This window comes from Mixophyes fleayi, chromosome 5 (genome assembly GCF_038048845.1).
Source record: "Mixophyes fleayi isolate aMixFle1 chromosome 5, aMixFle1.hap1, whole genome shotgun sequence".
NCBI classification, from domain to species: Eukaryota; Metazoa; Chordata; class Amphibia; order Anura; family Limnodynastidae; genus Mixophyes; species Mixophyes fleayi.
This window is the reverse complement of record NC_134406.1, coordinates 275,395,767-275,411,417: the sequence shown is the minus strand read 5'-3', so window position 1 is coordinate 275,411,417 and position 15,651 is coordinate 275,395,767.

Sequence of the window (15,651 nt, the reverse complement as noted above, 5' to 3'; positions counted from 1 at the left end):
TCTAAGGCAAGTTAAGTGAATTAAGATAAAGAAAGGAATTGTAGATAGCTCTGGGCTGGATTACACTATAAACCTCTCTGTACTTGCCCAGTGGGGGGTGGGATAGATCAATGATACAGACCCTCCTGCTCTCAGATCATCATCTCCTTGTCTTTGATGCTTGCTCAAGGCTTTGTGTTGTACAGGAAGTAAGTACTTGTTAGCAAACAGCCCCCCCTCAATACACACAGCCCTCTCCAAAACCTGGGACAAAGTATTTGAACTGGCTGGGACAATGGTGGCCTTGAGACACGTCTCGCCCTGGGTAACCTCTCTGTCTGACACACAGACATTCTCCTATGTATCTCTGTGTCCTACTTCCCAGCAGTTTTCTCTGCTTTCTATTTCAGGGCTGTGACAATGACAACCCAAGTGTACCGATTCCAGCGAGACATTCCCAATTTCAGTGGGCTGTCCCGCCCGATTTACAATTTGTCCCAGCATCGGAGCGCATACTCCGATATTGGGACATAGCACCTCCTCCTCCACACCCTCCAGTCCTTTGGCCTCTCCGGCCCTGTCCTGTCCTGGTTCACCTCTTACCTTTCGGACCGTTCCTTCTCTGTCACCACCTCTGGGTCTCTCTCCCCCCCCGTCCACCCTTCCAGTCAGGGTCCCTCAGGGCTCTGTTTTAGGACCCTTACTCTTCTCTCTATACACCTCTTCCCTGGGTGAACTCATCAGCTCCTACGGCCTCAATTACCACCTCTACGCTGATGACACTCAACTTTACCTCTCCTCTCCTGATCTCTCTCCCTCCCTCCTCTCTAGGGTGTCCGCCTGCCTCTCTGCCATCTCCTCCTGGATGTCCTCTCGATTCCTCAAACTTAACCTCGCCAAAACTGAACTCATAGTCTTTCCTCCCCCTCACACCTCGCCCCCTTCTGACCTCTCTATCACTGTCGACAACACCTCTATCTCCCCTGTCCCCCAACTTCGCTGCCTCGGTATCATCCTCGACTCCTCTCTCTCCTTTGGCCCCCACATTCTCTCTCTTGCTAAATCCTGCCGCTTCCAGCTGCGCAACATTGCTCGCAACCGGCCCTTCCTCTCCCAAGATGCCACCAAATGTCTTATTCACTCTCTGATCATCTCCCGCTTGGACTACTGCAACCTCCTCCTTACTGGCCTCCCCCACTCTCATCTCGCTCCCCTTCGATCTGTACTTAACGCAGCCGCTAGGCTCATCTTCCTTTCTCGCCGCTCCTCTTCTGTCTCCCCCCTCTACCAATCCCTTCACTGGCTCCCCTTCCTCTACAGAATCCTGTTCAAGCTCCTCACTCTTACATACAAGGCCCTCTCCAACTCCACTGCACCCTACATCTCCACCCTCCTCTCTATTCATGCTCCATCCCGCCCTCTCCGTTCTGCCAATGACCGTCGCCTCTCTTCCCCCCTGATCACCTCCTCCCACGCGCGTATCCAAGACTTTGCCCGTGCTGCCCCCCTCCACTGGAACAAGCTCCCTCCCTCCATCAGAACTTCCCCTAATCTGTCCAGTTTCAAACGGGCTTTAAAAACCCACCTTTTTCTTAAAGCCTTCCAGTCTCCCACTTAACTCCCTACCTTTTCTTCTGCCTCTTCCTCCCCCCTTATCCTTATCCTCCGTTCCTCCATCTCTCCCCCGTGTCTCTCTGTCTGTCTACCCCACCCCTTAGATTGTACGCTCCTTTGAGCAGGGTATTCTCTCCTCCTGACTTCACCACTGTTAACTCTGCTCTCCAGCTACTTAGCCCTCCTCCTTGAGGACCCTCTTTCCCGCGTCCCCTCTCGCTCCCTCCTCTCCCCTCTAGGGGTCTCCCTATAATCCGTGCCTTCCCTCTTGGACTCCGTCGTTGGCGGACCTTCCCCTCTCCCCTCCTCCGCCCCTCTAGCGGTGCTTTGAGCTCACTGAGTTACTGTGATTATTGTTTACTGTACTGTGCTGTCTCACCTCGTATTGTAATCTCGTTTGTCCCTGTACGGCACTACGGACACCTAGTGGCGCCCTATAAATAAAAATTAATAATAATAATAATAATAGCAGCCAGTTTTCCCGGTTGTCTAGGAGAAAGTGGCCAAAAGCGGCTTCTGCGCATGTGCGAACTGCGCAAACTGGAAGTTCGTGGGTGGTGATGGGGGCGTGTCTTATTTGTCCCTCTTTCGAACCTCCAAATTTTGGGAGTTAATACAAAGCTGTGTGATTGGGTGAAAGTGGCGAGGACACCAGACGTCTTATCTTATTGTAATAATCTTGGTCAGCAAAACGGAATCTCCACCCAATTTCTGCTATCGACAACTGCCAGCGCACCCATCTTTCCCCACAAACTCCGCAGGCTGGCGTAAAACTAGGCACAACAAGCCGAAATATCACATTAGGGTCTGTTAAAAATAATAAAAATGACAAAAAAAGTTTGATCATTTATATCATTAATATTTGTGTTTGTCTATCTACTATATAAATGCCTAGTGGCGTGTGTGAAAAAAAAAAAAACAAGCTGCAGCGCCACCTGCTGGGCAGAGTTATACACTGACCTATATATTCCTTGAAGGAGAAGTGACAGTTGGGAGTGGTTGGTGGTTGCCGGGGGTGACAGTGGGGAGTTTTTAACACCTTAAGTAGCTTGATGAAGGATGTGGCGATGAAGATGAAGGATGAGGTGATAAAGAAAAATGATGAGGTGGTGACATGTGGACAAAACCACGTTAAAAAAGGGCGCTTGCGTCGGGAAGTAACGCTCTTCCCCTGAGGAGGCCTGGGCTAGGCCCAAATGCATGACAAGAACCTTTTTAACACCTTAAGTAGCTTGATTTGACTAGAATGCATGAGTATCATGCATGGGTTAACTTGTATATCATAATTGCCTACTCTTCATGAATTTTGAAGGGCCTCCTAGTCTCCCAGAAATGCAGGTCTTCCTCCCAGATCCCACCTACTACACTATTGACGTAGCCGTAGACAGGGATTTATGACGCGATTTGCATCCTCAAACCCAATGTCGCGGGTTTGCACAGCGGGATCAAAACCTTGTGGCGCAATCTCTTCACCGCGCCATGAACCCGCCCCCTCAGCATTTGTCACCTGCCATGTATGGTATATATGTTGTTTCTACTTGTCACTGAATATTTCTTTGTTCCAAATCAATGTAATATTACACCTCTCATGGAACAGTAAATGTACTTCATGGTGCACTTATTGTTCTTGTGAATCTTGTTGGGGGGGTATTCAGGGGTTTTGCATGTTTGATTCATGTTTATAGCTGTCACCATTTATGTAATTGTAGATATTTCCTGATTTTTAGGTGAACGGGGACCAATTCTCACATTAATTTGCGAATCTGTGAAATTCGAGTTTCAGAACTGGAGCAATCCATTGACCCATCTATAATTATAACACATCCATTATTACATTCAACATCATTAATAGCGTCGGGTCAGATCTGGATTTGGACAAGTGTCCTAACAACTGTACACTGACCTCTAGCTCCACCGGGGCAGGAGAGGTGACAGAGAAGGGAAACCAGATCTCAACCCCCCAGAGGCTGATTCCAAAGATCAGGGCAACACAGAGGGGGGCCAGAGAGAAATAGCATCCAAACAGCTGAGTCAACATGATGCTGTCCCGTTACCTGCTGACTGCTCCTTATTGAGGACAAGGAGCTGACAATTAATCCTACTCTCCACAGGTTCACCCAGCACTGTCAGATAGTCTCTGTATCAAAGAGACCTGCAGTCCAGGGAGCGGGGGTCCGCCTGTGATAATGTGGAGATTAGCCAGAGATATGCAATGTGTGTCTGGCTGGTGAAGGGCTACATGTTATCTGAGTCTGTTCTAGAATGAAACCGGCCAATCCATGCCGATAGCTGGCCGGGTGTGCTGGGACTTGTAGTTTCACAACACCTGGAGAGTCACATATTTTCCAGGCATGATGTACACTGTGGTTTTGTGAAGGGGTGGGATATATTAGACAGCAAGTGAACAGTCAGTTCTTGAAGTCAATGTGTTGGAAGCATAAAAAATGGGCAGCGTTAGAATCTGAGCAACGTTGACAAGGGCCAAATTGTGATGTCTAGATGACTGGGTCAGAGCATCTCGAAGGCGACAGGTCTTGTGGGGTGTTCCCGGTATGCGTGGGATTGTCTGGTCCAATCCCACGGAAGAGCTACTGTAGGACAAATTGCAAGTTAATGCTGGTTGTGATAGAAAGGTGTCAGATCACATAGTGCATCGCCTATATATCTATGTAGATAGATATGAGATCTAAAGATAGATATAAGATAGTTAGATTGAATGTGTATAGATAGATGTATAGATATCATCATCACATCATCTATTTATTTATATAGCGCCACTAATTCCACAGAGAACTCACTCACATCAGTCCCTGCCCCATTGGAGCTTACAGTCTTAAATTCCCTAACATACACACAGACCGAGAGATACTAAGGGCAATTTGTTAGCAGCCAATTAATCTACCAGTATGTTTTTGGAGTGTGGGAGGAAACCGGAGCACCCTGAGGAAACCCACGCAAACACGAGGAGAACATACAGACTCCACACAGATAAGGCCATTGTCAGGAATTGAACTCATGACCCTAGAGCTGTGAGGCAGAAGTGCTAACTAGATAGATAGATATAATATAGATAGATATGAGAGAGATCATCACCATTTATTTATATAGCGCCACTAATTCCGCAGCGCTAGATAGATAGATAGGAGATGTTTAGATAGATGGATACTGCACTTGTTAATAAGAGTGCAGAAAATAAATATCCAAGAGTTCATCAGAAATGTTCTCCCTATGGGGTCTATGTTGGACCCATCGCTTTTTGCAGCAATAAGGGATGAAGTTTTATACCTATTTATATATAAAGTCATTGTCAGGACAGCGCCTGCCAAGAAGATAAGAAGCCGACGCAGCGATGGCTCCGTGTTAGTGACAACTCTGGATTCTTACTCGGAGTCTTTACAGCGCACATGCTGACCTCTGACACCTCCGGCCTTAGGCCTATGTTACATACTAATATCTGCATAAACCACGTGCAGAGCGCTGTTTCTGCATAGTTCTAAGCTTCATAAATAGCCCCTTATATCTGCTTTCAGGGCTGCTGCAGTATAAAAAAAATGATATACAGTCACAGCAATGCAAAGTTATATATTTGGTATATTATTCTGTGGTAGAGACACCTCTATCCAGTAAATAGCATCTTAGAGGCTTGTCCGCTATCAGAATGCTAGCAAAACAAATAAACCAATTACAATAAAATGGAATTTAGGAGAGAAAAGAAAGAGCCAAAATGCAAGTAGGTGATTGTTATGCTGCTGTAAGCAGTAAAAATACAAAGATCCTCTAAAACCTATGTAGCATTTAAAGAAGAAAACACGGCTATTGTTTAAAAACGATGCTCATCTCCCCCGCGACACTGCCAGGCGGTGGGTAAGAGGACTCTTAGCGCTCACCAGCCCAGTTCAGGGTCCTTCTGCGCATGTCAGACTTGGGATATCCGTTCCAGATTAAATAAAAAAAAACAAAAAAAACAAATGAAAAATAACTTTTATTTTTTAAAAAAAAATGAAAAAATGTTTTATTTCACCAATAAAGAACCACATCCACGGCTAAAACCATCTGGGGGACAGCCTGGAAAATTTGAGTTGTCTCCGATTGATAATTAGACCCCAATAATTCTGCCATGATAAATATAAGATATTGGGGACATACGAAGCTGAGAAGTAGGCAGGCACAGTGCACGATGGGTGGTCCGTACTTCGTATCTATATGTGAGACCATCACCCTTTACTGTCACAGTGGTTTGGTTTAGAAAAGCTCCTCTATTTTTATACTCGCTTGACAAACACTGTTCAGAAACTTTAACAAGGTGACAAGTCCCCCCCCCCCCCCCCCCCCTCATCCCTGTTCCTGTATCTGCACTTACTTTATGTCATTGTGTGTGGTGCTGTAACAGATATAGGTGTATTATACATCCAACTAATTAACCCATTCTTTGCCAACCCCAACTGTAGCCCAAATCATCTGCAGGTAACAACTGTGAGCTGTCTGCTACAGTCCTCTTATCTTCCTCACCAAATGGGGCCTGAGATCAAAGACAAAGGACTGTTGCTACTGTCTGTCTGGATGCCTCTAAGGCTCAGCTTTGTACACCCCCCCCCCACAGCCATTTACAAGGAGTGGGTGGAGAGGGGCACATGGCCCTGTCCTGCTCTCACTAATCTCCATGTAGATAATATCAGACCTCTGTGTCTATATCAATGTTCTGTACCTGTGCAAATACTCGCTCAGGCTGAGTTCCAGGATTGTGCCGTGTGCGGGTGTCTAGGGCTAGAAAAGTAGGACAGGATATTTAATTAAGATTCAAGAAGTTATGCTGAAGCATTTTTTGGTTTATTGGGGGGGCAGCAAAGGCCCCCCCCCTACAAAAGAGGCTGAATTGGCTGTTTTTGGCAGCCATAAGGATTTCCCCCACTTGTCCCCCTATACATGTAAGGGTTAACCCTTTTGTGTATAGGGCGTCGCAATATCCCTCCGCTGGCCGGTATGATTTCTGGCTTTCATCGGTAATGGATCCCTGTGCGCCAACTCTGGATGGCAATAACAGATGAAAAGCATTATAATTATTAATTATACTTTTTAATATAAATTAAGGTTATAAATAGGTTTAAAATTAATAAATGCTATCTATTGTTTAACATATTTTATTTTTCTTCCACAATAATCGAACTCCATGTTCCGCTGCGCATCCGCAATCCGGCTAGCCGGCTCACACCTGTATATCTGCAAGGAGGCGTCCAGTAACTTTATCGCTGCGGGACAGTATCACTCAGCTGACCCATTAATATTTTTTTTGATAAATTGTAGCTATAACCACATTCTGGTCTTGGGACCGGTCCCTACAAAATTAGGTTACGTCACTGTGGTAACTCCATTATTTGTCATCCTCAGCCTTGATATCCATATTGTTTTTAATATTACTATACATAGTGCCAGAATATTACAGACTGCTTTACATATTATTCTCTGCCCCCCAATTTATGCCCAATGTGGACGGCCTGAACCCTCCGTTCACTCCCCTACTTGCTGATGGACTGAAACCCTAAACGTCACGGAAGAAGATGATATTATGATACTACAGGGGGTACAAGGATAAAAGTAGATTTTTAGGGAGGTGAAAATGGACACAAGGAATTATGATACTTTAGTAATAAGTAAGAAATAAATATCTTGTGATAACTATCAGTCTCTCATTAGGATTAGCATTGAAGTTATTTCACATCTGTACACAAAAGGTCATCAAGACTGATTCCAAACCAGGAAGGTAGGGTAGTTATCCTAATACCGTGGAGTATTGCAGTGGTGTGCCCTCTTATATTAAGTTGGGTCAATGTGCCCCATTGTTTTGCGTCCCTGAAACCGCAGTTTACAGTTTGAATATATTGCATTTTTGATACTCAAGATACAGATTTAGTACCTCTAGAGTACTGTACAAGTAATTACATATTCTAATCCTAAAATATTCTTTAGGTAAAGCAAATGAAACCATTCCTGATGGATTATGTCACGCAGACGACCCCCACGCTTTGTTTGTAGTAATTATTCACTGACTTTCTGGGCTTTTGTAACTGCTGAATGAAAAGTGCAGAGAGTAAAGCTGGGTACACACTGCAGAAAATGTCTCCCGATGAGATATGGGCTGCACGGTGGCTCAGTGGTTAGCACAGCATTGGGGTTATGAGTTCAATTCCTGACCATGGCCTTATCTGTGTGGAGTTTGTATGTTCTCCCCGTTTTTGTGTGGTTTTCCTCCGGGTGCTCCGGTTTCCTCCTACACTCCAAAAACATACTAGTAGGTTAATTGGCTGCTATCAAAATTGACCCTAGTCTGTGTGTGTGTGTGTGTGTGTGTGTTAGGGAATTTAGACTGTAAGCTCCAATGGGGCAGGGACTGATGTGAATGAGTTCTCTGTACAGCGCTGCGGAATCAGTGGCGCTATATAAATAAATGATGATGATCTGTAACAATTTTGCCAACAACTGACAGTCCCGATCAGCAGCCGATTCATGTGTACGCACTAAACACGTTTTACAAGATTACCAGATCTGTGATCTTCATCTGTCATAACCATCAGCTGAAACGATCCTGACTCTGTACACTCTACAGAGATCTACGGACACTGCCGGTCATGAGCACATACACACTGCACCGATGGTTATGACAGATAAAGAGCACAGAACTGAAGGTAAATTGTGTAAAACGTGTATAGTGTGTACACAGGAATCAGCTGCGGATCGGGACTTTTTTATTTTTCAGCTGTTGGTAAAATCGTTAACTATATCTCATCGGGAGAAATTTTCTGTAATGTGTACCCAGAGTAAAGGACAAATTCCGGGGCAAGTCACAAAATGCAGCGCATATATTTAGTATGTATAACCTTGGATTAAGGTGGAATTAAATCAGACACAGAGTTGTTGCTCACTTGTCCTTGGGCAATAGTTAGGTTTTTTTGTGGCTGATGTTTAAAAATATCAGTAAGAATTGATGGAAGGTGGTGGGAGAAGTGTAATGACGGGAGAGATTGGGGGAGAGAATGGAGAAAAGACTGATGGAGGAAACGAGATGAGTGATAAAACACAGAAGTTTATAGAGAGATTTGCTGGTATCTTATCAGCAGGGGGTTAAACATCAGATTTGGTTCTAATGCAGCAAAAGTCTGTTTGCGTTGGGATTACAGGGTCTGGATGCTCAGTAAACCGACTGCTACATCTCTCTCCAGCTCTAAACAAGGTCAGTCTGAGATTTCCTTCTGATACTGTTTATTTGTTGTATATTCTAGGACAGGAATCAGTTATACAGCCCAATCACTTTATGTGTTCTGTGTATATGTTACATGTGCCTTTAACGTGCTATCCTGCATACTGCAAACTGGAAAGTGAAATTCCACTTATTGATTGTCAGAGTTGTACAGAACCAGGGCTTTTTTGTCATAGAACGCTCAGAATGGAGTTCCGGCACCTTTTTTCCATGGGTTTTCAAAGTTTAAACAACTGTTTAACATTTTTATTTTTTCTCTGCGGTGCTGCTACAGTGCAGCACCGCATCTTAATGCTCCGGCAGCGTTGTGACATCACGACGCTGCCAATGAGAGGACCCGTGATCAAGCAGAGAAGCGAGTAAAGAAGCATGTGGGCAGCATGGTGGCTTAGTGGTTATCACTTCTGCCTCACAGCACTGGGGTCATGAGTTCAAATCCTGACCATGGCCTTATCTGTGAGGAGTTTGTATGTTCTCCCTGTATTTGCGTGGGTTTCCTCCAGGTGCTCTGGTTTCCTCCCACACTCCAAAAACATACTGGTAGGTTAATTGGCTGCTATCAAAATTGACCCTAGTCTCTCTCTCTCTCTGTGTCTATTAGGGAATTTAGACTGTAAGCTCCAATGGGGCAGGGACTGATGTGAGTGAGTTCTCTGTACAGCGCTGCGGAATCAGTGGCGCTATATAAATAAGTGGTGATGATAGAAGGTAAGTACAGACTACAGAAAGTGGGGGAGGGGCGCAGAAAGAGAGGGCTACAAAAAAACAAGGGGGGCAGAAAGAGGTGAGTTCTGGCACCTTTTTTCTTACAAAAAAGCACTGTACAGAAGGATATGCGTTTCTGATGAAAATCTCCAATCCAACCAATAAAATTAGATTATCATCAGCAAATCACTCATCATTATCATCATCTATTTATTTATATAGCGCCACTAATTCCGCAGCGCTGTACAGAAATCATTAACCAGAAGGTATTGGAGTTACAATTAAGGTGATGGAAATACATTTTGGTACAAAGTAAGTGCCTCGTGCCTCGTGCCTCAGACTAAGTTATACAGGTCAATGACGGTGACTGACATTAGTGCACCGGCCTCTGGATACGGGATTAGATTTAAGGAAAACATTAGATATTAAACTATCAGAATATAAATAAACATTGGACTACTAAATATTATATATATATATATATATATATTAAAAATGTTGCCACTATTTATTGAACATTAAGGGGGTAGATTAATCAAATCTTCTTAAAAGGAAAAGTGGATCAGATTCTAGCTATCGTTTATCTAACACGTTATAGTATAGAACATGCTAGCTAGAGTCTGATTCGTTGCTATGGGCAACACCTCCACTTTTCCTCCGATAACTAGATTTCGGCATGCCACAAAAAATAAATATTAAATTAAAAAATAAACAATAAAATAAACAAATAAAGAAAATGTTAAAAATGAATAATAAAAAAAAGCAGAAAAATTATTTATTTTAAAAATAAACCATTTTTTTTTGTGTGCACCCTCTGCGATAGCCTTTACCGCCATGGGTAAGAGAAGCCCTAAATCCTCCTTTTGCAGCATTTACGGTTTATCTCCCTTTTATACGTAGATCTCTAAACTTGAATGTGCATCGGACCTTTTACATGTAACCCCCAGAATATGACTGAGCTAACTGGAGAAAGGTAAAACCCAAAGGGAGGTGATCTAGGGAGGAACCACCTAGATCACTTTATACCGCTGCTACATGCACACAGGCCTGACTGCACATAAACATGAAGGCTTGCCTGTACACACATGCGCATGAACACTCAGGTCTGCATGCATACGATCACACACACACATATATGTAAACATGTCATTTATTTATATAGCGCCACTGATTCCGTAGCACTGTACAGAGAACTCATTCACATCAGTCCCTGCCCCATTGGAGCTTACAGTCTAAATTCCCTAACATACACACACACAGACATACAGACAGACAGAGAGTAGGGTCAATTTTAATAGCAGCCAATTAACCTACCAGTATGTTTTTGGAGTGTGGGAGGAAACCGAAGCACCCGGAGGAAACCCAGGCAAACACAGGGAGAACATACAAACTCCACACAGATAAGGCCATGTTCGGGAATTGAACTCATGACCCCAGCGCTGTGAGGCAGAAGTGCTAACCACTGAGCCACCGTGCTGCCCGTGTTAGTCAAGAGAACTGTACAGGACTATGTGATTACAAGATGGAACCCCAGTTGCGGCAGGTTCGGCTCACGCCCAGCATCGGATACAAGAAACGTCTCCATCCTCGGGGATGGTGTAAAGGATCCAGCAGCGCAGGACAGGGGTGGGTTCAGGCCAGGGACAAGGAAGGTCTGAGTGAGGAATTTATTGCCCTGTATACACTGATATGGCTGGAGATAAGATATCTCTCTGGGATTACATGGACCCATGTGGTGTAACTGGACCAGGCTGGGGCTGGATCCTCTCTGTCAGGCCTATTCATGATGCTGGGGGATAACCGAGATGCTCAGCTCCCCGGGGACACTGGCTGGTGGCGGCACCAGGAGTCTTACTACTGAGCACATGGTCCCCGGCTGGCGTGTGTGCACTGTAGCTGTACGACAGGACTCGGCCTTCCAGGTCCAGATTCCGAAAAAATATATAATAGAGTTTGAAGAAAAAACAAAATTGTAAAAAATAACTTTATTAACAAAAACAAAAAAGAGGGAGAAAATCTGTTATTTTCCTAATTTCCTCTACTGTGCTCTGCTATCACCATCCTCAGAGGACAGCGGTTGTACTTGCTTTACATGGGCATGTTGGCTATACTACATATAGTACAGGAGCTGATAAACATATAGTGCCACAGTCGGTCAGAACAAGTCTCGGCAGCCTCCATACAGGACATTTATAGAACGGTCACAAATGTCCGATCTCATCTTCCACAGCTGACGTATTATACAGTCTCCAATGGGCTCAGCTGAGCTACGAAGTCTACAGGGTAATAAGGTAGGGCTGGTAACTTGTGGCCTGCGGGGCAAGCAAGTGTCCCAGGTCCTTCTACTGCGTCCCGATGGGCAAGACGAAAACTGCAGGCGTGGCTTGTCTAATGTGGGTGTGGCTTTATAGAGCCAATGACATATATGAAAAATAGTTATGTCAATCAAATACAACATCTACCAGCCCCATGTCACCAGTATCCAATGCAGCACTGACTATTCTAGAGACTTCAATATCATACAGAGGGCTTTGTGTTCACCTGATACAAGAGAGAGAGCATCCTAGTGACCTCTATACAATACAGGGAGCATCCTAGTGACCTCTATACAATGCAGGGAACATCCTAGTGACCTCTATACAATACAGGGAGCATCCTAGTGACCTCTATACAATACAGGGAGAATCCTAGTGACCTCTATACAATACAGGGAGCATCCTAGTGACCTCTACACAATACAGGGAGCATCCTAGTGACCTCTATACAATACAGGGAGCATCCTAGTGACCTCTATACAATACAGGGAGCATCCTAGTGACCTCTATACAATACAGGGAGCATCCTAGTGACCTCTATACAATGCAGGGAACATCCTAGTGACCTCTATACAATACAGGGAGCATCCTAGTGACCTCTATACAATACAGGGAGCATCCTAGTGACCTCTATACAATACAGGGAGCATCCTAGTGACCTCTACACAATACAGGGAGCATCCTAGTGACCTCTATACAATGCAGGGAGCATCCTAGTGACCTCTATACAATACAGGGAGCATCCTAGTGACCTCTATACAATGCAGGGAGCATCCTAGTGACATGTAGAGATAATTTAATCATCAATATACAAATAGAGAACATTCTAATTATATAAATTATATATAATTTATGGAGAATCAAGAGGGTGTGCGGCCATCCGCAAACCAGAGATCGCCCTATAAATATGCCCTCTGCACCCATTTATCTAACTTAAACAATCCTGTCACTCTTACTGAGCCCATGTGTGAAGCTGGAGAGGCGCAGTATACTTTATAGCTTTATTCCACCAGTGTCTGCATATATTCTACATAGATTGTAAGCCTTTCAGGCCAGGCAACTTCTTTCTGCTGTGTCACAAATTCTCAGCACTTACTACTCTGAGCTGCATATAAACTAAAGCTATATAAAATATCCCGCTCCTCTTCCTGTAATATATTCTGTATACTTGCGGAAACAGATGATACAGCCTCTTACCATACCTCCCAATTGTCCTGAATTCGGCAGGACAGTCCCGCTATGCAGACCTCTAAAGGGGTGGTGCTTAGATGAAAGTAGGTGGAGTTGCACTCTAAAGTGGCGTTTGGGGCAGATCTGGGGTGAGGTTTGGGCAGATCGATGGCGGGAATTATGTTGTCCTGATTTACTATGTATAAATGTTGGGAGGAATGGTACTTATGGCCATGTAACTGTGTATGGTATCTCTCTCCTGCCCTCACTTCACGCTCAGTTCAGTCGCTTTTATGGCTTTGAGTGAAAATGGTTCCACAGAACAAGGAACGTAACTATTTTAATGTTCCCGTTACAAACACTTATCTCATTTAATAATATTACTCTGCAAAGCTGGCGCAGCAATGTACCTGTTCCTTGCATCCAGGAACGCCCTCAGTCCGCTAACACCCATCTTGTTCCACAAACCACACAATTTGGGGGAATTCCAGGTTTGTGACATCACCAAAGAGGAGTTTGTACCGAGCTTTGGCCATTTTGTGATTACTATCACTGAACGTGCCCTCTCTGTATTTGAACAGCTGAACCCCCGTCACCCAGATGAAGTAAACAATCCCAGGATGTCATTTAAAGTGGTTTCCCGGGAGAGAAAGTCATGGCACTTAGAGGAGCGGAGATACAATGTACAGATTTATCCTGGGTCACACGTTCTCGCAAGCAAGAATACTATTTTTAAGTTGGCTGTAAAGTACTTAATCATACTGGGCTCCTCTCCCAGAATGTCCGAGAGACTGACGGTATTTCGGGGGGTCCGTCCAGACTCCCTGCAGTGTAGGCCGCTCTCCTGGATCCTAATCCACTTTCTTATGATGATTACTGCCCTGTCCCCATCTTTGCTGTTTTTCGGCCTTTGCAAAATATGTCCAAAACAGTTTTGTGCCTTCATGTTGCTTTGGGGGAGGATATAATTTCTAGGCACCCTCTGGGCAATACAGTTCCACCCCCGCACTCAGCGCCATGTTTCCTCACTATCATGGTTATTTACGCCATAAATGATGATAAATTGAGCAGTTTTCGGTCTGCACCGACCTCCAGTAGGGGCATCCTCATTGTTTCATGCCAGTATTCAGTCTAGACTATCAATTCACTTGAGGCACATAGATGATGGAAGAGGCCCCCACACTTATATAGGGAAGGAAGGGGATTCACTAAAAAGTTATTTAAAGAGTGTGTGAATTTAGACTGTAAGCTCCAATGGGGCAGGGACTGATGTGAGTTCTCTGTACAGCGCTGCGGAAATAGTACAGCTATATAAATAGCTGCTGATGATGATGATGATTAAAGAGGAAACCACTCTAGAATACAATAGAATTTGTATCGTGATCATGTCCAGTTGTCCGTCATACTGCAGAGTATATTGTGTCCTGTAGTTTGGGATGTCGGACATGTTGGATAAAAGGCTGTTAAATCATTATGTGCCTCTCGCCCTGTGATTTCCTTGTTTCATTTCATTTTTAGACTGAACTAAAATTCTCGCTCAACGATGAAGAGATGTCGCTCCAATCCTGCAGTGTGTACTCACTCACGACCAGCAGTGTCCATAGATCTCTATGGAGTGTACAGAGTCAGGATCTTATCAGCCGATGGTTATGACAGATGAAGATCACAGATCTGAGGGTAAATCGTGTAGAACGTGTATAGTGTGTACTCATTAATTGGCTGCTGATTGGGACTTTTTTTTTATATCCGTCATTGGGAAATTTGTTATAGATATCACTCCGTGAGAAAATGTCTGTACTGTGTACCCAGCCTTAGACTGACCATTCATATCAAACCCTCCCCATGAGTCTGGGTATTGTATTGTCTATTTATCCTATCAGATAATTTCATGAATTATAAGATTCTCTCCAGGTCAAAGGCAACAGTTAGGGGTATTACGGACAAGCAGAGTCACCAACAGACTCAAGGTGGTGTAATTAAATCTCGGGGCACATTTATCAAAGGACAAGAAGCCCTATTGCTGAACGGAAGTGCGGCAGATGCAGTAGACACGTTATTAAACAACAGAAAACACAATTTAGCATCTTTGCCCAATAAATAAGTTTACTGACTGGTGTTAGGTGTAGCCGTTACGAGGGCCTGGTAATAACAAGGGTAATATATAGGTTGTAGGTTTTATTGGCTAAGTGTAAACATGAAACATTCCGAAGAAGACCCTCAAGGTGAAGACCACCTCCAGCTGGAAGACCACATCCTGAATAGGTTTCCTTCACCCAGGGGGTAAAACGGTCCATAATAATAGACTCACATCCTCCACAGCCCCATAGAAAATCAGACAATGAGATCACAGGGCGAGAGGCACAGAATGGTTTAACAGCCTTTTATCCAACATGTCCAACATCCCAACCTGCAGCAGGACGCTGTGTACCCTGCAGTATGAGGGACAATTGGACATGATCAGGATATAATTCTATTGTATTCTAGAGTGGTTTCCTCTTTAAATAACTTTTTAGTAAATCCCCTTCCTCCCTATATACTTGTTTTGGTGGGGTCCCTTTCATCATCTATGTGCCTCAAGTGAATTGATAGTCTAGACTCTAGACTGAATATTGGCAT